At 39.1% G+C, this 24,896-nt stretch overlaps 1 long non-coding RNA gene across 1 annotated transcript in view; it reads left to right on the top strand.

Annotated features, from left to right (window-relative positions):
* Positions 1 to 18,374, top strand: part of LOC141982537 (uncharacterized) — a 60,669-nt gene extending 42,295 nt beyond the window's left edge. The window contains exons 3-4 of the long non-coding RNA XR_012638112.1: positions 17,812 to 17,909; positions 18,305 to 18,374. This is a non-coding gene — a long non-coding RNA (uncharacterized LOC141982537). The remainder of the gene's footprint in view (positions 1 to 17,811; positions 17,910 to 18,304) is intronic.
* The last annotated feature ends 6,522 nt before the right edge of the window (positions 18,375 to 24,896 follow it).

Below are 24,896 nucleotides of genomic sequence, written 5' to 3'. Positions count from 1 at the left end.
GGATTCAGATAGTACATCAGCTATCCTAGAGATACAAACTAAAAGTAAAAGTGAAAGAAAGAGGTTATTAAATTATAAACTTATCTATGCCCAATGTCCAGAAGATCTTAAAACGATCAATTGAAAGCACTGGGGCAAATTCACCAGTAGTATGCTATGATGGTTTTGGCAACACAAAAATAGCTGTAAACCTGTGAAGATTAGTTTAAAGCTACTTTGTGTTGCTGAGGAAGTACAAAGCTGCTGAAGTATACAGGTGTATCTTTATTTGCAAACAGCTCACTAGTTGCAAATAAAAAAGCAACATTTTCCAAATAAAGCAAAAAGAGGAGCAATGGGGAAAACCTCCAAACATTCCTTCTAGACAAAGTATAAATATACTCACATACTCAGCAAATACAAAAATAACAAAGAAATTCAAATAAAGGGGCCTTGAGCTTTGCATTAGAAAATATCACAGATTAAATTTGGTGTATATAAAGATGTACTTCAGAGAAACAAGCCTTCAAAGAAACAGGCCCTCAACAGAAATAGCTCCCTCTCCTTGGGATGCTCAGCAGCTATAATCTTGCTAACCTCAGTTGCTGAAATAAGAGAATGGGCAACAGACCTCCTGGTTTGGTAGGAAATATTTTTGGAGATTCGAGCAGTTTGACTAAACTTCCTGGCAGCTCCTCCTGAATTTATGGCTTTGCTTTTCTGGGTGGATCCAACAGTTTTATTTGGTTAATTCCTTTGATACTCTGCAAAGCCGTTTGTATCTGTTCTGTGGTGTTTCTCTCTTTTTTCTTGTAACTGAAAAGTGGCACAGACAGGAAGACAAGGATCAGTCCAACTCCTGCTCTCCTTTTACAGCTTTTTGTGATTTGCTTGCAATTTCACCTACAAACTTTTCCATTTTAACATTTAAAAGATTAAAGACTGAGAAACTGACAAAGAATAACTGATAGTATTTCATCTATTTACTGTTTCCTCTCTGGCCCTAAAAATACCTCTAGCCCCTATTTTTCTAATTCTCCCACAATTCCCCTGGAAAATGGGGATGATTCACTCTTGAAATTTTGCCATCCTCTTCTCTGCTTCTAGTGTGCCTATGCCATGGTACCCCTCTGCTGACTGTAGGCCTGTTCATTCTCCCACCCCAGTCTAAGATCCTGATTTATTCCATTGCTGAACTATTTCTTCTATCTGAGAAGAAGTGAGGCAAGACAATATTTTTAATGGTGCAGTTATAAAAACTCAGCATTTTCCACACAGCAATATGTGTCTTTACTGAAAGATTTGCAATCGTCTTTAAACTAGGAAAAGAAAGTTTACTACACCTGATAATAAATGTTGATTAATGGCATTCATGTACTCCAGGCAAGGATTCTGATTTAACCTGCCTTCCAATGACCAGAAACCCTCCCCCTCTTAGCAACCACACTCAGTGACTAAGTGATTTTACCAGGAAAACAGCTCGCAGCTATCCTACTGCTAAGAATTAGTCTGCTCTCCAAATTCAGATTTATACTCCTTTCCTAAACTCAGAAACCAACCAAGTCTCCTTCAACATTCTGTTCAGCTGCAACCAGGCTCACTAGCCCTTCAGTCTGCCCTCACCCTTGGAAGTGTGTGCACCTGGTCATACTCATTATCTTGTCTTGCCTAAGTTTTTCATATCTGGTGCAGGGGTGGGCAGAGGGGGGAGGAAGGGGAGTTCCTACAACCTGGCCATCTGGGACTCTTAAATAGGGGCACAAAATAGGCAGAATCCTAAATCCCTGCATCAGAATTGCATCGCCCCCACCCACCAGGAATTTCTCTTCCTTCCTCCCTCAACAACTCATACATGCAAGACAGCAGGCTGATCTCTTCCTTGCACTCCAGGGATGTGGAGGTACTCACTCTATCATGTACTATGCTTTTGTAGGATAATATTGCTCCAATAAACTTTTTATAATTTTGCACTTGGACTGTTATTATTCATACTTCAAATGCTATCAGTAAAACACTCTTGAATACCTGAGAGCGCACCATTGGTATAATGTTCCCCTAGAAGCAACACTGGCACTGACTTGCTGAGTGACCTTCAACAAATCACTTCATAGTAATGTACCTTAATCTCTCCTTGTATGCAATGGAGATAGGAACACTTGTGACGTTATCTGATTAAAATATGATCATCTAGATCACTGTTTCAACCACTGTTACATATTTGAAACAAATCTTGTATAAAATATGGCATGTAAGATGTCTATGAAAAGGTTATGATTTGCTGGTTATGACTGTGCTATCTGTATGCTTGTATCATTTTTGTATTTTGAGTTATGAATATTGGCTCTATACCTGGATTTCAACTGTCTGCTCCTGGGGTAGCGCCCACAAGGGAGTTAGCCAGCACATCTTGGAGGGAATATTCAAACTGAGTGGCCCATCAAAAGGACACTTAACCTACAATGGACCATGGGAGATGCCCTTCATCACTGAATGGACTGTCCTGCAATTGTTCTGTTTGAGGTATAGCTAACAGCTTCCACTGTTTCCAGACCTTCATGAATGGACATGTGACTTGCTCATGTGACTCCAAACTCCCATCTTGTCATCTGTAATTTTCCACTAGCTGTGCTGAGGGCTTTGTTCGAAACAATGGGTTTCCCTCCACATGGCAGAAGATATAAAAGGGCCTGGAAACTCCTCCATTTTGCTTCTTTTGTGCTCCAGCCTCTGGACTATGAACTTATATTAATGGAAGCATTCTAACCAAGAATTTGAGGACATTCCAATGATTTGGAAGCAGCCAAAGACTTGACTTAAGGTGGCAGTTTATTCCATCACTACTACAAGCCTGAACCAAGAACTTTGCAATTACTCTATGTATTTAATTCCTTTACCCAATTTTAACTGTCACCTTTCTTTCTTTCTTTTTATGAATAAACCTTTAGATTTTAGGTACTAAAGGATTGGCATCAACACAATTTTGGGGTAAGATCTAAGTTATATATTGACCCGGGTGTTTGGCTGGTCCTTTGGAATCAGAAGAACCTTTTATTTGAAGAGACTGGTTTTAAAGAACCACTCATCTCTAAGTCTAGTGTTTTCAGTGGTAATACAAGGACTGGAATGCCTAAGGAAACTGCTTTTATGAATTCTTGTAAGCCAGTGTGGTGAAACAGAAGTTTACTTTTGTTGTTGGTTTGGTATATCCTATGGGGGATTAGCCACCAGTCTTGAGGTGTATCTGCCCTATTTCTCCGCAGTTTGTCCTGAATTTGGCATTCTTAGGTGTGGCCTTGTGCAATGGAGATAGGGACACTTTAAAGCTGCTTTACAATCTAAGGATGTAAAGCCCTATGTAAGTCCTACATATTGACATCATCATTACTTTTAACTCTGGGGCTAAGGTGTACCTTGTCCCATCTCCCCAGCTCAGGGGTTTTGAAAATGAAACAATCCACTCTGAGAAAATCCCTGGGAAAAGCCAATAGTCTCTTCTTAGCCTCCAAAGGGTACATAACTCTGAGGTTCTACTGTATCTGTGCATTCAGACTTTTCATTTTCAAGAGCTGTCAACTAATTTCTATCACCTTGAATAGCATCAGATGATACCAGCGACCACATCACTAGGGTAGCTCCCCAACTTGTTGATACAGTAAATGTTTTGCTACTAGATACCTATAATAATAAAATGTCTAATGAAAGGATCAAATCTATAGCCTTGAATGTGTGTAATTGGCATATGATGATACTAAAATTAATTCTATTTTATATTTAGAATGGTACCTGGAAAACATACTTTTCAAAGATTGGAAAAACATGTCTTAGCTCAGCTCATTATTTTAGTATAGGAGAAGAATCTGTTCAGTTTCAGATTTCAACAGGTCATCACAATAGAGCAAGCATCTTACTTAAGTGTTTGATTTTTCTTCCTCCAAACCATGATAATTTATTTAAAATTTTGGGGAAAATTAAAAATCAACATCTCACTTCCATGAAAAAAAATGATTAATTTATTGTAAGTCTTTTAAGGTAGTTTCCATTTGGGTCACCCAGGTGGAGTATGATTTTTCTCTATGTACATTTCTTATGACGAGGTGCAAAAGGAAGTGAAGTTTGACTGAAGAGAAGGCAGATACTGCAAAAATATTGGTTGGATGTTACTTTACTTCCAACTAAAATGTATTAGAAATACATGAATCAAAATAAGCCGTTCTGTTGAGGCTTTATTGTAAAACTATGATTATTTACTATATCCTGGAGAATACCTGGAGGCTGGATTGATCTATCTTGCACAGTCTGAAAACTGTAGTGCTGCTTGTTTGCTGTTCCATGATAAAAGAATAAGGGTTGGCTCCTCATGAATGACAGAAAGTTAAAAAAAAGAAAAAAACAGAAGGAAAAACTCTTCACACCACATATAGCTAGTATGTGGAAGACACAGGTACTAAAGGAGAAGCACAGTCCTATGCTCAGACTAGCAGATGTATTTGCACACATGCAGAGGTCTCAGAGAACGTGAACAAAACAACATTCATATGTATGGACTGGATCCTTGGCTAGTTTAAATTAAATTAAATTAGTGCAACTCCATTGAAGTCAATAGAGGTTCACTAATTTACACCACCTGGGGATCGGACTTACAATGTCTAATTTTTTTTTCTGTATTTTGAGATGCACAGTTCTATGAGTCAATCTTAAAAATCAAGGAAATAATCGTACTCTCATCATTATAGAAAATATCATTCCTATTTTCTGCACAATGGCCATAGATATTAGTCACTGCTGATAACTTCTAAAGGCTTGTTGGTGCTTTATTGCTTTGTGTAACGGCAGGTATGCTAAATACATTAAACTTATTGCAGCACTGCTCCCAGGTGCATCACCATCAAAATCATCACTGAGTGAATTAGCATGGTGAATCAATGCTTCTAGCAATATAATTCTCAGCAACCCAGGATAACTCTTCTTGGAATGATGTTCACAAATCAGGCAGCACTCAAGAGATAAGCAAAGGTCTGAGTACCATGTACCTTATTGCAGGTCAGCTGGGGACCCGCTGGCAAAGACATGGAGTACAATGTTAGTATGATAATCTGTAAAAAATAGAAATAGAATAAAAATGAAAGACATCGATATAACATGTAAAATTTACTAAGTCAATGGATATGACTCATTAGAGAAAGAAATATATCAGTTGCCTTTCAGTATTTATGCTTTTATACTGACAATATCCAGCCTGATCCTGAAAACACTTAGGCACATGAGTAAATGTAATGCTGTCATTTAGGGACTTAGGAACCTAGTCACACACATGACCCTTTTAAGCTAACTTGCTCTTGGGTCTGGATCCTGTGTGAAGCACAGGGAAAGAGCTTCAGGTGGTGAAGTTAGGAGTGAACTGAGTAAGAGAAGCTTTTGCTGGACACTGAACTGAACTGAGCCCTGAACTGAGCCAGGCTCTTTTGTTTTACTTCCTCTCAAGGCTTGGTATTAGCTGCTGGCAGATCAAGGAGAGGGTAACTTGTCTATAGGCTCTCCTTACACCCTTCTCTGCTGGTGTGGGGCCTCTCTAAGGCTTCACAATTATTCATTACAAGATAATATACACCATTTTAGGACATTAGTTATAGAGTTGCCCACTAACATAGCAATGGTTATCATGCAGTCAATGTTTCCACAATATTAAGCCCATTTTTTGGTAAAATTTCCTTTGGGTTTAAGCTTTGACACAACTGAACAGCCACTTTCACTTTTGTCATCTATTTCCCCAATCCCTTCAGAGAGGAGTAATAATCCTGTCTAATCTTTTATATAATTTTCCTCTCTATATTAGATGTCTAACTCTTACAAAGACTAGCTTTTTGTTGGCTTTGTGTCCTGAATTTGGACTGGTTCTTTATGTCCATTTTTTAATTAAAATGATTTATTAACATTTGTATGCATGTGCAGTTATTCTACAGCTTTTTTCCTGAAACAGATTTTAGATTGTATCTGTTTAACTTTGTGGAGCTCAATGTTGTGAATTGAATCATGTTAATGTTTTATTTTATTGAATGAAGCCACAGCCAAATCCACACTGTGGATAAAATCCTTAGTCGTGCCCACCCCAGTCCAAATAAAAAAATCAGTATTTATTTATAATATGATAGCACCCAGCTGGTGTTGAAATACCTCCAAAGAGCTTCTAATCTAAGTATCAGACTCTGAAAAACCTCATGTAGAATGGGTATTTTTTCTCTTCTCTTTATCTAAACATTACACTTAGTTTATTTTCTTCAATTTCCACATATTTTTTATTTTAAATCTAGTTTAATTATTGCTAAACTATTGATTATAAACTCCCTTCCACAATGACTTTAATTTTCCCCTAACATATTACTACTTTTTGCTTTATTGTAATGTTTGGCTATTTTCTTTTTATACCCTACTTCTCCCTCTCGTGGTAGATTCGACACTTAGCACATCACTCCCCTTCTCTGTCCCTCATGGTTTCATAATTCAGTTCACAGTTCTTCTGGTACCAGAAGACTGAACACATCCAGAGTCGCTGAAGAAGGAAGCTGCTTCTATCCCACCATTTCTGTCTGTCAATGACCCAACACATGCCTAATAGGAGGAGCAAGAGCCGTATGGTTCATTCCTCAGGGAGCTACTTGGAGGATATCTGACCACTTGTTCCAAAAGGGTAGGTGTCATGTTCTGGGGCACAATTCAGCCAGCGAGAAGCTGTATCACTGTTTGTATTATAACCCTGAGTGCCCCAACATTCTTCTGCTACTTGCGGTTCCCTGCCTGGGGCATACACACAGCCAGCATGCACTTCATGTTCTGTATGCTGTACAGCTCTGATTCAACCACTTGGAAAGCCTGCCCGCAGTTATCACAGACACACTTTTGTCTTTACCAGACATGGCTAATGTTGGCAGGTGACACCAACATACCCCAGTCCTGAACTTCCTCAGACCTTTGTAGTCTGATATGTCCAGCGCTCTCCTGCAACATTCAGAGGAATATAAAGATCCTTTTGCTCCTTTAAGGAGACAAAACCCACCAGCTTGCCACATTAACCAGAGCTGACATTCACTTTAGTACAGACACAGCACTGTTGGTTTAGATAATGATAAAAGAAGTTTATTAAAGGTAGGATTTTAAGTGAGTTGAAGTATAAGAGATAGAGTTAGAAATGGTAGCAAGCAAATAAAAGGGAAAATGAATCTAAAAGTCTAAAACTTAATCTAGCAAGGTTCGATTCACAGCTTTGTTCAAGATGGCCTTTCTCAGGCTTCCAGCAAAATGTTGCCAACCCCCTTCCTCAGTCAGGATCTCTTCCTAAGGCCCAAAGGTGCTGGTTCTTTTTTATTCTTAGGTGAAAGATAGCAGCAGAAAACTCAAAGCTTTCTGTTATAACCTTTGAAATGGATTATTCTGAAGTTTATTCCTCAAAGTAAAATTTATTCAAGCAGTGAGGAAAGAGTCTGGTGGTAAAGGATGCTCCATGCACTTTTTATTTCCCCCTGCTCATGTTTGCTAAAATGCAAACTATTTGGTTTCCTACAATCTGCTTCCCCTGATTCTGTTTACTACCTATATGTAAGCTGAGGTAACACACAGTCCTTTGTTTAGGATAGACCTGCTTAACAACTTCTGCCTAAGCAGGACTGTCTAGTTTGAACAAGTAACAAGTAACGGGGGAATTCAGAACTTCACATATAATGTGATGAATACATTTAACCATGATATTATTGGCCAGCAAGTTACTAGTTTTCAAATGATACCACACAAGGCATTTTTGTATGAAGATCGTTACAATAGTGCATATGGTGTGGATACAAGTTGCTTAGCATCACAGTGGGGAAGGTCCAGCTAGCCTGCTCGCTAGTCTGCCACTCCTTTGGCTGCCACAATCCCCATGTGCCTCCTCCCAAGGAAGCAGAGACGTCATGCTCCATCCCTCAGGGAGACAGTGATTGGGTTCCTGCCCAGGCGTTCTGGAAGTGGAAGAGGACAGGTGTCTCAGTGTCCTCTAGTGCAGTAGGGCAGAGTTACAGCATGATAGAATCCACTCCCTAGATCGCCAGGAAAAATTAGTGTTCAATGTTAAAGGGATGTAGCAGCTACTCCTGCCTATAGAAGGAAGTAGAGTATGTGGCTGCTACACTAATGCCCACACAGGATTTTAGGTCACGGTGTTTGTGCTGTGCAAAAAAACATTAGTTATCCCTCCACTGCATACTTGGGAGACTAAGGCCATGTCTACACTACAAAGTTAAGTTGACACCGAGCCTCTGATTTAAGCAAGTCGATTTTGTGTTTCCACACTACACTCATTGCGTCGGTGGAGTGAATCCTCACTAGCAGGGCTTGCACTGACACATGGAGCACTGCACTGTGGGTAGCTATCCCACAGTGCACATAGCCAAGTGAAATTTTGGGTTGAGCTTGCAATGCCTTATGGGACCAAAATATTGGCGTGGGTGGTTATGGGAACATGGCATTAACTTCCCAAGATCCATTTACCTCCATCCCTACCTGAAATCAACAGAAAAGAAATCAAGCCTTTTTCATGCCTTTTTTTGTAAGCCTAGGTTACCTGCACGGACACCATAGCACCATAAGCATGGACTCCACTCTGCTGTAAACTGTTGTCTTGAGCATTTCAAACATCTCATGCCTTTATCCTGCAGTATTTGTAAAGCTGATAAAGGAGCCACACAAGGAGCCCTGCTGGAAGGCAGAGTGGAGCAATTCAGTTTCTGGTGACAGTCACGTACCACTTTTACACAGCTGAGTGCCATTTCTGGGCCTGGGAAATGAGCATCGTTATGCAGCTATGGGATGACAAGCAGTATCTGCAGAACTTTCGATGTGTAAGGCCACTTTCCAGGAACTGTGTGTAGAGCTTTCCCCAGCCCTGAAGTGCAGCAATACTAAAATGAGAGCTGCTGTGACAGCGGAGAAGTGTGTGGCGATAGCTCTGTGGAAGAAACAAAATAATGCAGAACTAATCCAGTTCCATAAATTATGCCAGGTGCAAAATAATAATGGTTTTAGTGGGCGTTCCACACACTAAATCACAGGATCGGGACTTTCACTGTCTAATCTGACCCCATTGCATGTGGGTACTTTAGGAATCTCACTATAGCCCGTGGTGCTACATAGAATATGTGTTGTATGGTTTAGAGCACAATGAAATGAGGGGAAGATGGAATAGGGTTTACTCTATTTCCTTGTTTTTACTTGTTTTTAATCTGAATCTTAACATTAACATTTTACTACTTAGAACAGTTGCACACCCAGGCATTTCCAGATCCCTGCTGGTGCAACTATATCATGCAGAGATATTTATTTAATGCTACACTGAGCAGATGAAGCACTCTACACAATAATAGCTTCCGTTTTCTGAATGTAAACAGAAAAAAAACCTTATAAGTGCTCAATACTCTTGAGAAACCTTTTTCCGCATTCAGAAAGTTTGTGGCTGTTTTTCCTTATAAATGATTAAGGTTTCATAAATGGATTAGCTTATTATTTTTTTGAAGAAAAAACCCTACTCTCACATGATCTAAACATACACTGAACAGAGAAGAGACAGAATAAGGAATGTGGAAATTAAATTAAAGGAACTGCACACAACTCCTCCTCGTCCTCCCTCAGACATTCAAATAAAGTTAGGGCTTTTCTTTTTCTTTCTTTCTTTTTTTTTTTGGGGGGGGGGGGCAGACAACATGGAACAATCCCAAGCATTCCAGACACAGGAATAAGAGAATAACTTGAAAAACTAAACTTTTGTAAGTCACAGCATTGAGAAAAATCCAACAGTGTGGATTCTAGTATCCACAAAACTAGGTAAAATCCTCTAAAACTCAATATTATAGCAGAACTAAGACAAAACTTAGTCTATTTTTCAGTGAATGATACAGTAGGGAAGAGTAATTAAAATCCAATGTTATGTGTAGCAGCTGCCAGGCAAGTCAGAATGTTAACACTAGGAGTGATATCCTGACCCTATTGAAGTCAATGGCCAAACTCCCATTGTTGTCAATAGTGGGGAGGGCCAGGATTTCACCTTAATGGCAGAAGTGAATGGTTTCTTTAGGTAAAGCTGTTGGAAAGGGAGAGAGAAGTATAGGAAATGAGAGTGAAGCTATATATCCAAAGATGGAGTCTAGGTTTCCATTTTTCAGTATCATTATATGACAGGGAGAAAATCAAAACAAATATATAAGAACTTTGTGCCCAATCCTATATAGTCCTGGGAGACTTCTGAGACGTGTTAATGGTTATCATTTGCCACTGAAGTCAGTGAGAACTAAGGATGGCTGGCACCTATCTAGATCTGGCCTTTACCATGGCAGCTACATGCTGTTATTTTCCTAGAGGCTTCTTACAGCAGATTTTCCATGTGTGTTTCCTCAACTAATATTCATCTTGCCCAGAAGGAGCAGATTTCATTGCTGCTCTCCTTCTGAGCTAAGGAGATGAATCTGTAAGTGCTGGATAATTTGCACTAAATATAATACTGTTTTTTCTCCCAGTGCCCAAATTATGTCTTTCCCTCACCAACATCTCCTTGTGGTGACGTCAATTGATTATGTACATTGTAACAGTGTAAAACTCTTCCATATAAAATAAAAACCTTCCAAAATTATGTCACCAGTCTCATGACTGAGTGAATAAAATAATTTTGCTCTTTTCCCCCCAGGATATTTTTATATGAAAATTAGTTATATACTTGCAAAAAACCCACCACCACCTTATAAATCTGAGTGACTGTTAAGGCATTACCCCTCGCCTACTGGAGAAGGCATGGTCCACACGGATCACTCAGTGTGCTCCTGCAGCCCTGTGCTGTCTATTAATGGCCATGTATGGAAACCTAAATAACTGCTCAGTCCACAATTTCTGCGCTGTTTAGGTTTGTTCATTTGTTGCAAATGCTCATTAGGCCTCGATTGCTTTATCTGCTTCTGCAAGTGGAGACCAACATGCTCGGCTGAGCCATCCTGCATGTGTGGAAAGTGCTGGCTGTCTCTACAGCATCATTGCCCTTTCCCACTATGATATACCCAGGGTACAATCCACACTAAAGAGTAGCTGTGTCACTCCTGCCCTCTAACCTGGGGTGCCCTTCACACTGCTTTGCTGCTGTAGTCTCCAGTATGGACTCCCCACAAACAGCCTCCAGCATGCAAGTCACTCCTAGCTACATCTGTGTGTGCTGCAGAAAGTGTGGGGCCAGGGGGCTAGCCTCCCCAGACGCATGGTTCGTTTGCCACCCTTGCCTACAAGCCCTTTCATAACCTCAATCTATGCATGCCACTGACAGCACTGAGAGTTGCAGAGCCACATTAAGGACTTGGCATAGTCCTAAATACATTATATAGTCCAGTCACCAGTTTTCTGAGGACAGCAGCAGCAGGTAAGTAGCACAGTACACACTGGTTTTCATAAAGTGTCCCATTGGTGAAAATCTCCATAGAACATGTAGTATATTGTATATCTACTTCCAAAAATACCACTACTGCTGGTAAGAGCTAGGTTTGCAGAGGGATGTCAGAGTACCATATGACAATCCAAAAGCATGCCACTGTATTAAATTTGGATGCAAACTGGTAGTTCTGCCCAATTCTTGTGATAACATGGGGAATATTCAGATCAAGACCTATTGGTCAAGCAAGTTATATTTTATCTCTGACCTTCAGTTCAATTTCCACTGTGGTGCATGCACACATTATACAGTTTTTTCTAAGTGAAAGTGTTTTCCACAATAGTTAAACACGCATAAGAGCCCCAAGGAGCTGATTTTTGCTCCAGTAATTAAATAAGTGTGTATGTATTAGAGTGTGTGTGTGAGAGAGAGAGAGAGAGAACACAGAGATTTAAGTTTTACAGTCGTGTTTTAGGTAGTATACATTTTCACAAGCCTCCACGTGACCATGTCTTACATGTCAAGCACCTTACCAGTTGGAGTTATTCAGCTTCTTTCACAAATAGCATTAATATATAGGTCATTAAGGAACACATCTGATAAAGCCTCCAGATGCAAAACACAATATTACTCTTTGCCTAACTGGGATTTAACATACAATTATTTCATTTGCTTTAGGAACAGGACAAATTTGAACTGCAAATCTGAACCCTGATTGTTTACATTTGCAGCATCTAGACCCAAACTGGTTCTACAGTTTTGGTTCTCTATCAGAACAAAAAGCAGTAGGACCCTAATTTCCGTTTTTCATAGTATTGCTTCTCATCCTACCTTTTAGGTCACTTTCACACAACAGATATTTCCTCCCCAGCCCATCACCTCTACTCCCACTCCCAGACAGCTCCTTCCCACGTATTTTAGATGTCACTAAAAACACTACTTGCTTTCATTTGGATATGCAGATAATCTTGTCATGACAATCCAAATCAAACCCCCATGACATTGAGAAAGGATTAACTTGAGGACCTCCAAAATATGGAACAATACTTCCGGAAATGGAGGCTCAAACCAAACCCTGGAAAAACAATAGTAAGCACATTTCATCTTGATAATAGGAGCGCAAAAACACACTGAAAGAAGCTTTCTGTGGTAAAAATGTGCAACACTATTACACTCCAACAGTATCTTGGAGTGAAACTTGACCGCACCCTCTCCGTCCATGATCACCTTGAGAAGGTAGCTGCAAAGATACATATGAGAGCCAACATAATCCAGAAACGAGCAGGTACAACGTGGGGTACACCAGCTTCAGAGCTGCGAACATCTGCAATAGCACTTGTCTATTCATTGTGCACTGGTATGGAGCGGACGCAGCCACACACAATTTGTGGATACCCAGCTGAATACAGTGCTGAGATCCAACACCATGTCTAACATTGCTCCCCCACCAATACGCCAAACTGATGCAACATTCTGCGAAGCTCAGCGAATCTAGGAACACAGATGACTTCCTATTCACCAAGACTTTGACAACACCCTCCCTGCAATGTCTTAAGTCCCACAAGCCTTGCTGGGAACATTAGTTTAGCATCATGAAATCAGGCTATGATCAGAAGGAGGCTTGGAGAGCAGATTGGGCTAAAGTAGACTTTAAAAATAAGCACCCTGTGCCAGATACCAAACAGAAGGTAACTGGGTTTGACCTTCCATGGTCATCTTGGTAAACTCTCAACCGAATTTGAATCAACCATGGTAGATGTGGATATATAATGCACAAATGGAAAAATCAAGAACTCCCTGATGTGCAAGTGTGGTTCCCTATGACAGACCATTGAACATATCCCTACCGACTGCCCAATTTATAAATATGAAGGAGGCATTATTGCAGTAAATTCTGCTACTCCTGATGTAGCCATTTGGCTAAATCAACTTCCGGTGAAATTGTAGTTGTTGCTCTACACCAACAGAAAGAAAGAAAGAAAGAAAGAAAGAAAGAAAGAAAGAAAGAAAGAAAGAAAGAAAGAAAGAGAAAGAAAGAAAGAAAGAAAGAAAGAACTACTTGTTTTAAAAAATATATATTTCTACTCTGAACAGCTAACAATCTAAGGCTCCAATCTTGCAATCAGAATCATGGGATGGACCCTTTTATCTCACAAGATCTAGTTACAAGATCAGAGCCTAAGTCAACAACCATGAGAGGTGCAGGAGAGAAAATCAATTGATACATTTATATACATACTATGTATGTAGTACTTATGTTATTTTTATATGTTACACACACACACAAAGTAAATAACCACTCTTCAACCTATCTCTAATTAGCAGGTTAATTTCTTGTAGGCAGTGCAGAAGATTTGGATCTTGAGGAGGTCTTTAAGGAGGAACTGACTCACATTTAGCTTGCCAAGTAACTGTTTTGTTTTGTTTTTAATCTGTGAGAGTCGTCATTATATTGATATATAATAACCTTGGTAATCAGGAAAAAAGTCTCTCACTGCTCCTCTCTAATTTATTGACACTGGAATCAGAGTATGTTTTTTAAATATTTGCTGGAAAACTAAATATGCCAAAGGTGAAGCACAATTTGAAGTAACTAAAAATCACACGCACTATGATTGTAATTATTGGATTGTTTTAACCCTTTGGAGAGAAAGGTGTTAATAAAATATACTTGACACATGATGACAGGGATGTACAGTGCATTTGATAACTGTGAGCCATGTAAAGAGATTAAGTGAAGCTGTCCAGAACTTGTTTTGCACACTATAAGAAACATATATGGGTTGACTTGTTATTTAGGTGGTGGGAACAAATAGAACTATTGCTTCAAAATTTCCTTTCTGTATACCTCAAATTTAATTGTTTGCAATCATAATTTGCTTACCATACAACTACTACTTCAATACAATGCATACACAAGGATACATTTTCAAAGCATGGGAAGAATTACCATGTAACTCCCATTGACATTAATTGAATTCACACAGCTAAATCCCCATGGCTCTACTTTAAAAACGGATCCTATACCATAAATATAGATTTGTACTTTGGATCAACATAATTTTGATTTATAATAAATGCAGTGTGCAGTTTAAGATTTTCAGGTAAATAATTTGAGTATCATAAATCTATCCATCAATAAATACATGAACTTTAGTGAACTCCATAAACCATAGAGAGAGACAAGGTGGGTGAGGTAATATCTTTTATTGGACCAACTTCTGTTAGTGAGAAAAACAAGCTTTCCATAGACCTGAAGAAGAGCTCTGTGTAGCTACAAAAGTTGGTCCAGTAAAAGATATTACCTCACACATCTTGCCTCTTTAATACCCTGGGGCCAATACAGCTACACCACCACTGCATACCTATAAACTGTAGAAATTTGTAACATGAGTCCTATAAAGCACTTTTTTACCCCAACTACATCTGATAGACTGACATCACTAAAGTTCCCATTCAGCTAGTATTGACCCCTTACATTGCCACCACTTAAACCCTTCTGATGTTGGTGCTCTGGATAATGGGCTCCCAGATGGTAAGTGTTATTCCAGCCAGCACTGGCCCTTTGCAGTGATGACATGTGACTTGTATTTTGTGTTGTATCTCCCGCTGTCTTTTTTCCATCAGTTATATTAATGTACCTGTATCAAATCTAATATACAATGTGTCTGTTCTACTACAGTCATGTTAGTTTCATATTGCAACATTGATGTATTGGAACATGCATATTTATGATTGGTTACCATAAATATTCTGGTTTAAACGGACTCAATGTTGGGGCATGGTATCCATGACCCATCTCCAAATGAGTCAGATGTCTTCTAGATATAGTTGAAGTATTGCTGGTGTATTTTGAATTACTAGAATTATACACTATATTCCCAACCATAAGTAGAAAAATGAAAATAATAATTATTGTTCTCTGAATGTATTAAGATATGTTTGTATTGGAGCCACATGTCAAGCCATGTAAACATGGAATCATTGGAAGCACTAAATATTTATTTGTCAAGTGTTTGTGATTCTTGTTTCCAATGTCATTGTACCAAGGTTTAAAAATCCCAACCATTCACCATACTTCAGTTCCGGTTCACCTTAGTAAAGGTAATTATGAAGCAGTGATAAAAAGACAGAATATCTGCAGAAGCAGTATGTTCAGATAACATTTACTGGTAAATAACTTTCCTCCTCTATACATCCCCACAATAAAGATCTGAAAACCAGCAACATTTCTCAGGAGGTCAACTGAGGAGCACTTACTAAAAGAGACATTGAAACACTGTTCTCCCAGAGATTCATAATCTAGAGAATGCCACCATGGTGAAATTATTTATTTGTATATACAGCTTCATAAGACCTTTATGAAAGTGGCTCTGGATAGGTGATGTCTGATGCAACTTCACCAGGAACAAGACATCCATCCATGCAGATATGTATACCATGCAAACAACTGTGGTATTTAAGTGCCTGAGGTATTTAAGTGCCTGAGTTATGAAAAATTTTCTCTCAAAACAGACATCACAAACAGAGATAATTCTGAATTTATCAAAGATGAATGACCACCTAAAGAAAAAGGAATAATGCAAGAATAAAACATTCCTTTAGATCTTGCAAAAACTTTGTAACTTCAAACCTAAAGCATAAGAATGCTTACTGGAAAACTTTGTTCGTACAACATAGGTCTATATAGCATATTCCAACAGAAACATTCCCCAATTAACAGCTCAAAACCAAGTTTTCATATGAAGTAAATTCAGATAGGAGTGTAACCCCTGATTTTCCTTCCAGGAAAAAAATAATCTGGATTTGGGTAGGCATAGGAAATGGAACTTTTGGAACACAGTTTAATCTTCAAGCTCCAAGAACTTAGTGGTGAAACTGATCTTTGTGAAGGACCACATACTGCTCTTCTGCTCAGCTTAGCTACTGAAGTGTTCATCAGTCTTTCAAATATCTAAGGACACAGGCATTGTTGTTCCCAAGGGCACATCATTTAATTCCATTCCTGGCACATCTAGGGAGACATCCTCCTTGTCGGATCAGATTAAAAAATTGCCACTGTGCTGTCTGAGAAAAAGTGTACTGTCTGTCCTCTGATCAATGGAAGGATCACCCTGAAAGTGATTTGTATTGCACTGAGGTTCAAAAGATTTGTGAAACCTGATCCCCCTTGCTGACCAAGCACTGCAAATTATTTGTTTACATGCAGTAACTGTGCACCACATTCTAAATTGGACGCATCTGACACTATCACTAGATATGAAACTGGGGTGAAAAAAAGCATCTCCCTCAAAATATTTCTGGAGATATATATATAAAAACTACCCCCATGTGAGAGCTCTTGTAGGACACTCAGACAGCTGTGAGGGGATCCAAATGCTGAACCCCCTGATGGGCCAGGGCAGAGTTTAGACAATGTCTGGGCATCGGGTATCTGGGCACGTACTCCAGGTGCAGCCTCATATCTGAACCTGTCTCTGCTGTGGGGATCCTGTGGACCAATTACCTATGTCCTGCAATTAATGCCATCTTGAGCTGGGCAAACATTTTTGGGCTGAAACTTTTTCACCAAAACCCACAGATTCAGGCTGATCAAAATATTTTGAAAATTCACGCCAGTTTCTGCAAATTGTTTTAGTTGGAAAAAATGTCAAAACAAAACACTGATTTTTTGAGCTAGAGTCACAAGGGGCTTTAAGTGCCATTCACAAAGAGGAGGTTTTTCCCAGTGGCTCCAGCACTCGCTTGGACTATGGGAGACCTAGGTTTGAATCTCTGGTCTGGAGAAGGGACTTGAACCCAGTTCCCCCTATGAGTTCCCTAACCACCAGGGTATTCTAAGGTTGCGCTCTGTTGATGCTGTATAAATAATTAAATATTCATTGAGTCAGAGAGAGAGAGACTCTGAAGCTCAGTGGTTAGGGAATGTGGGAAGCCAAGGTTCCAATCCCCTGTTCTAATATGTATTTAATTATTTATATAAAGTGGGACTGCTTCAACAGGAAAGCCTGAGCAAAATTCATCCCAAAATACCCTACAGACTAGTGGTTAGGGAACTTACCTGGGATAGGGAAAGTCCAGGTTTTGAGTTCCTGGTCCAAATAAGGGGTCAAATCTGAGTCTTTCACATCCCGACTAAGTGCCCTATCCATGGGCTGTAGCGCACAAGGCAGGGACTGCCATTACTTTATCAACAGCACCTAAAATGTTGATGTTAGGCATCTAAGGTCCCTTGTGACTTTCCAAGTTTCCTTTGCTTTTATTTAAAAAGAAATTATAAATTCCCAGAATAGAAATGAAATATTTTGTTCAACCCAAAACAATTTTCCCAACTTTTAAATTCATCAGAATTTAAACAAAATTTGTTTTGAGTTGACCTAAAATTAATTTCTTTGCTTTTTCAGAACTGCTGGCAAACCAAAGAGTCATTCCCACAGATCTAGTGCCATCTCCCTCAAGCCTTCTTAGCAGTTCTTGGACATTTCACAGAATCCCACCAAAGGTGTGAGCCTTACTGTTTATAGTCTACATCTTCAATGATGTGTAGCCCATAAGGCCAGCTTGCTAGCTTGCTATATTGCATAATGTGTTTTCTTTTGGTTTGATTCATATTATTGTATCATATCTTATTATTAGTGAATCATAGTATTTTGGGGTTTTTTTGTTAATGTTGAATTCCAGTTTATGGTATTCATAAGAGTTATTCATAGTTATTCATAATAGTTGGTTGTAATTCAAGTAACCTACAGGCCTATATCCTGTATGATTAGCTACAGCAAGGTAGCATGAGTGTTTTTAACCTTTGGCATAGATAAATGGCCTACTGGTCACCCCCCCCCTTAATTTTAGGGAACTGAATGGAGAACCGAACAAAGAACTGAATCTTTTTTAACTTAGGTCTGGAGCAGACCGGTAACCAAAGGGCACACTGCAGAACATGGAAGTCATGAGTTATGCCAAGAGTAACAGTTTCGGGAATGAGATAATCAATACTAGTATGTATGAATATGTCATAATACATTAACCTATAGAGTAAGTGTCCCCGAAGATTTATGTGGGTGAGGAAATAAGATTTGGACATGGTAGGTTGGGCCTAGATTCCGGCAGTGGGCAGTACCGGGACCCTATAAGAGGGCAAACCACCATGCAGGAGAGTCGCTTTTGTCTATCATCTCTCAAGATACCAGCTCAGCTTTGCAACACGGCTTAGCTACTCAACATTCAAACCTAATCCCTACCAACTTGGGAAGCCTGGACCACCAAATTCATTGGGCATGCCAGAGACGAGGCTGATCCTCTGTCTCTTACTCCCTGGATTTCAAGGAAGGGTGTGAGTATGCTAGCTTAAGTACTCTTTTAGAATAGAGATGTTACCACCAGGGGTCACAGAATTGTATTACTTCTTTGTGACTCTGTGTTTTGTAACAATTATTCTTCTTTCATTCATTTTAATAAAGATCTTAGCAAGTTGGTATTGTCTTCAGTGTAAGTATCCTTGCCATACAGCCCGAGAGTCCTTTCACGATATTGAACTGTCTGTGTTCTCTATCCCTGTAGCCTGAATTGGGGCAAAAACCTAAAATATCTTCTGATCTAATCAGTGGCGAGACATAATAAACTAGCTCATACATTCAGTAGATGCATGACTGCAGAAACAAATATACACAGGCTTAGCAAAGGTAATGTAACTCAATTACTCTTTGCTTAAAAGATAAAGCATAGAGGATGCAGTTCATTTAGCAACCATCCTAAACCCAGCACTCCTCACTGTATCTCACCCTTCCACCTCTGAAAGTTCAGGAGGTTTTTTGACAGAGAGAAACCAAGGATCTTCTGGAATCCAAAGAGATCTGAGTGTCACCATCTATTGGGTCTTACAATAAACTTTTCTACATCCCCCACAACGTAAGGAATAGGTTAGTAGGGAACAATCCCGCTATCTCATTGGGAAGGATTGGTTGATCTAATAAGTCATTTTTGTCTCTAACTATTATGATTTAACCACATTTGTTTCTTGTGTTACTGTAATTCTCAGATTGTTCAGTTGGAAAAATATATTATATCCTCCCACTTACAAATCAATTCAGCATTCCAACAAAGCATAGTATGACTTCTAACTGCTATGGGCACACTGTCACACTGTCTGGGGTGGCTCATGACCATGAGTGCCAACCTGAGGGCAGACTGTCAAAAAGCAGCGCAGATACCTCCACAGGTGGTATGTTCTATAGACTTCACCAACCCAGTAATAAATGTGAACTCCCAAAGTACTACAATCGTATTATAATGGAGTCACAGACAGTCTCCTTAGACACTCCAGTCTATCTTGCCACCCAGGCCTATGTGATAGGTGGACACCAAAAAATCACAAAACATTCAGGTTACACCCAGTCCCAAGAGAACAATCACTCACTCAGGTCCCTTTGCATCCCAGATCTCACACCAAAGACAACACTAATGGTCAATTCTATAATAAACTCACTAAAGGTTCATTAGCTAAGAAAAGGAATGAGAGTTATTGAGAGGTTAAAGCAGGTAAAAACGTATGTACAGGTGAATCACAGTCTGCAATTCAAAACATAGCAGAGATGTAGTAAACCACCGGTTTCCCAAAAGTCTTTTAGGGCTACCCAGAGTAACTCTGGGGATCTCTGTCTTCTCATTCAGGTATTCTGCCCTGTTAGAATCCAAACAGTGCAGAGATTAAGAATTTTTTCTTGTGTCTATATTTATAGCGTCTCACAGAAACCAAGTTGACAGCAACAGTTCCCACACAGGTCTCTTCTTCGTGGTGGTGGTGTGCGGGGTGTGTGTGTGTGCAATGCACTTAACAAAGTCTTTGATCCTCGATCTTGCACAATGGCTCATTTGCATTGAATGAACAGGATTTTATATCATCTTGTAAGAGACTGTCATTTGCATTACACAAGGCTTCTTTCTCATTTGATGAATTACTTAGTTACAGGGATATATGCAATAAAAATATTTCCTGCCACATTATAACATGAGGTATAGTTGAGTGAGAACAATACATGCAGCATCACACAAATGATTTATAAGACATTGAACACATTCTTATCAACTTAACTTCTAATATTTATTTTGATAATGCTAATACACATGTAAGCAGGACCGGTTTCCAGCTATGCATTTGTAAGTGTTAAGTGAAGCCTGGGGCCTTGGGATGAACTGGCACATGGTCTGCCAGCATCACACAGACTCCCATAACTTTTCAGTGGTAGTTTTGCCCACTTCAGTGATAGCTGTCTGTGTTTAAAAACCACAAGACTTATCCCTTTGGGGCTACTTCAGTGACTACTCCATTGTTCACCATTTGTTTTGCTCCAAAACAGTCATTCACTGAAACTCTCACTACTCATGTATTGTCAATGGTCTCCTCTTGTAGTACACGTTAGCTATTGTATGCAACCATCTCAAACAATAGTACCAGAGCATTTATTTTCTTTGGTCATCATTTCATTGTTGAATATACCGAAAGGTAATGCTTAAATAGGTTTCATATACTAACTCATAGAACAAGTAGCAGGACATCTGTGAAGCTATTGCAAGATACAGTAGCCAATACATCAAAAAAACCTATTTTAGATTAAAATATTAATAAAATAAAAAAGCAATGGACACAGAACATTTCATTGCACAGCACTACAAATTTTCTTTCTGACACCATCTCTGTTTGTTCATTTAGTTGAAGACCTGTCTTCTATACATTGACTATGAGATAATTCCATTTGAACAAGTACTTTTTCCACTTGGAAGAAAAAAAAGATGCATTTCACTCTTTGCAAACTATACCTTGCTGGTAAATTTATGTAATGTTTTCTAAATATTAGCCAATTAATCCTTCCATCTTCTTTGTGGGGTTAATATTATCCCCCTCCTTCTACAGATGGGGAAAGAGGCAGAGAACTTCATTGATGTTCCCAAAAACATATTCTGTCAGTGATGGTCTTAGAATTTGGGAGTTTCTCATTCCTACTCCTCTATTTATAGAATTTCACCATTCCTCCCTCACTCTCTCAGTACATCTTAGATGCCTTTTCTCTGAATTACTTGCTGTTATTTACCCAACATAAAGGCATGCCAAAAGGAACAGCAGACAGAATGACTTTATATGGAACATGCAAATGCCCTGCTTGGTTCCAGAAATAAAGATTCAAATGGCACTAACATAGCATGTTGACTGGAGAGATGTAAGTATTTCACCCTTCTGTTTGTGTTTATTGTAAATAATTTTAAAAATTAGATTGGACATCTGCAATTTTTTAGGCACTAATTTCAGAGACCATGAAGCCCTTTGGGTAACTTTTTTTCTTTTCCTTAATAGATAGTTTAGTTTTATACTACATACGTTTCCTTCACAAGATGAAAAGCTTTCCATAAAATTGATTTGGCATAAACATAAAGAAAGTCTTTGTACGGAGCGGTACTAACCAAGAAACCTTCTCCATCAAACATCTGTCAAAAAATTAAAGTTTTACTCAATTCTGGATAACTTCCCCAGAAGAAAATTGCACAAGTCTGTTCTACAAAAAACCCAACCTTGTATGTACTGACTTATGTTTTTAAAATGAGTCATTAACTTTTGGCTGCAGAATTCATTGTGCCCTACTCTAAGACTGAAAATATAAGAGACCTTAAGAGGTACATTAGATATTCTGAACTAGTTCTATCCAAGATGATTCTCCATACCTCCTTTCAGTCTAAGTGTCCCTATTATTATTTTTTTTTGTTTAAACTTAAATATACAATAGTTTTGATAGTAGATTTTATGTTATCAGCATATTGTTCTGTTCTGTGGAAAAGCCACACGGAAGAACACATTTGAAACTCTCCATCACTCAGTGAACTAGGGAAGAAAAACTCCTTTGAGGGCATGACACAGAAGGTGGCAAGAAACTCGAAGCTGCTATATTATTCCAATACACATTGCTGTCCAGTTTATGAATAAAATTGACATGAATCTTACAAGAGGCTGCTTGCATTGCCCAATTTAGGATTAAAAAGAAAAATGCCTTACTTTCAAAAGATATGCCTATCTTTAAAAAGCAAGGATACTTTCATACCTTATTGAAATAATTGATCGTATGTTAAATGAATTCTGTGTTGGATGAGCTGTACAGAACAGTCTTTTAATATGTATTATTCTGTCAGTCTGATGGTAAGCCCTTCTCCATTATCCCACCCCACCAACTAGTTATTTACCTTATCTGACTGCTGTGATGTCACATGTATTTAGAAAAGTCAAAGAAACAATTACCAGACTAATTACTTTTTATCACCTGACATGACAGCAATGCTGAAATGATTCATTTTCCATTTCAAAGAGTAGCCTCAAGCTCCATTCCTTAATTTTATTTATTCATCTGGCTCAGAGACTAGCTGTTTCATTTCTGATGCCCAATGTTTCTGTAAAATAATTTTTGATAAACTACAGTACCCAAAACCAGGAGCTTGAAAGCAGTGCCCAGGCACATTTGTGCTCAACTGACTTTCAATCATATCATGCCCAATGCATGAACAAGTTCATGAGCTGTACGTATGCATTTAAAATATACATGAAAATGCTATAATCTGCCTGTGCATAAAGTCTGTACGACAAGATTTAATAGAGACAAATATACAAAAGAGAGAAAATATATTGTAATCTGTTAAATGTGAGAATATATATTTTGTATGTCAAAAATAAAATCTCTTCAACAAGTGTGAGATATATAATATATAGATATAAATATAAAGACAGATTATCTCTCTCTGTTGGTGTGATATTTATATATCTGATCACTGGTGCATTATGTATGGTTTGCCTATTTAGACCCCATTTAAGAGAATGGGACTACTCAGATTCGTAAAAACTAGGTTTATCAGTAAGTGTTTAGAGGACCAGGTCGTAAAAGCATAAGCTCCTTGAGGCAGAGACCAAGGTATGTACAACATATAGGGTGAAATAAATAAGTATCTATTTTCAAATGCATGATGTGTGAGAGTTTACATACAAATAATGCAAAAGAATAAAATCTGGCCAAACGACTTCTGGGTAACAGGTCAGTATGATATAGTCAACATCACAAATGCACTGCATCCTCTACATCATGTAAAATACCACCATATCATCCAGGAACCTCACAAGAAATATCCATAAATATCAAGTCATTTATATAAATCCCTGATTTACCTGTTGCCCTTTTATGTGCCTGAGATAGGAACCCATCATATCCCATAATGAATTAAAGGCTTGAATGAATCAGGTGCACTTGATACCATGCTCTTAACCCACTGATTGCACCACACAAGTGGTTTGTTGGAGGAACGTGTGTGCCACTTTAAGGGGTTAGAGCAGCAAGGAGTGACTTTAACAGCGCTGCAGAGCCGGTCAGCCTGGGAACGCTGACCCATCCCTTTCCCCAGGCCACAGCAATATGGGGGGTACTATTTAGGTCCATGCCAGGCAGGAAAAGGCACCCACCCACACACATGGAAGTGGTGAAATACCAGGTTGTCGGGATCTGCTGTGGACATTGCACTGGTTGCTCCTTTCTTAGAGGCCTGGGAAGGAAATTTTCCTTCACTGCCAGATTGGGCAATGCAAGGTGGGGTGGGTTTTTTAGTTTTTTTTTTGTTTGCCTTCCCCATAGCAGGCTGTGGGGGAGGGGAGGCTCAGTTGGGATGAACTTGGAACTGGAGTTAAGCTATGATGTCTCCATTTGTTACATAAATGTGGGGTGGATGTCCAGTGCAGGTACTCCATAGGGAAGGGATACAGTGATCAGATAAAATGGATTAGTAAAGGATTTAAAGGAGGTATTTGTTAAAGGAGCAGGGGGTTCCAGGCTTCTATGAGTGGCACGGCAGGGAGCCAGCACTCCATTTATAACCCCTTCCACCTCACTCAAGGGGGTGGGGATGGGGAGGTCCCAGCAGCGGGTTGGCTGGGGTCTAGAGTGGGTAAGTGGGAGGGCTGACAGAAGCCCCCCAGATATATATAAAAATGCTCATGGAATAACCTTCACCATACACTTTTATCTGCTGGGTACTCCCAGACAGTCAAGAATAAAGTTGAGGACTAATTAAACCATATCTAATGCCTCCTATCCTTCCAGCATAGCTGGACAACAAATGTAGGCACTAGATGATCAAAGGGAACATGTTCCACATGGGAAGGCCTTCAACTTAGAATACTCTGCCACAGTTCCTAGAAAGTTTTACTCCAGGAGAGGAAACGTAATTATTCCTAACACCCTATGGGTCTGGTTCAGTATCTGAGTTACAAATGGCTCAGGATTTTAAGGATAGTTACTGCTAAAAGTTTGAGCTGTATTTAAACGACTAGATTGCAAGAATGGACAAGAATCATGGTGTTCCTCACAGTCTACCCCATTATTATTTAATAGGTGAGAAGCAGCCCGTTTGAGCTTCTTGAAGCTTCTCAAAGTCTTTCTAGGATAGCTCCATGTAGAGAGCATTGCAATTT

This window comes from Natator depressus, chromosome 1, assembly GCF_965152275.1.
Source record: "Natator depressus isolate rNatDep1 chromosome 1, rNatDep2.hap1, whole genome shotgun sequence".
In the NCBI taxonomy this organism is placed as follows: domain Eukaryota; kingdom Metazoa; phylum Chordata; order Testudines; family Cheloniidae; genus Natator; species Natator depressus.
This window is presented reverse-complemented; position numbering and strand designations above follow the sequence as displayed.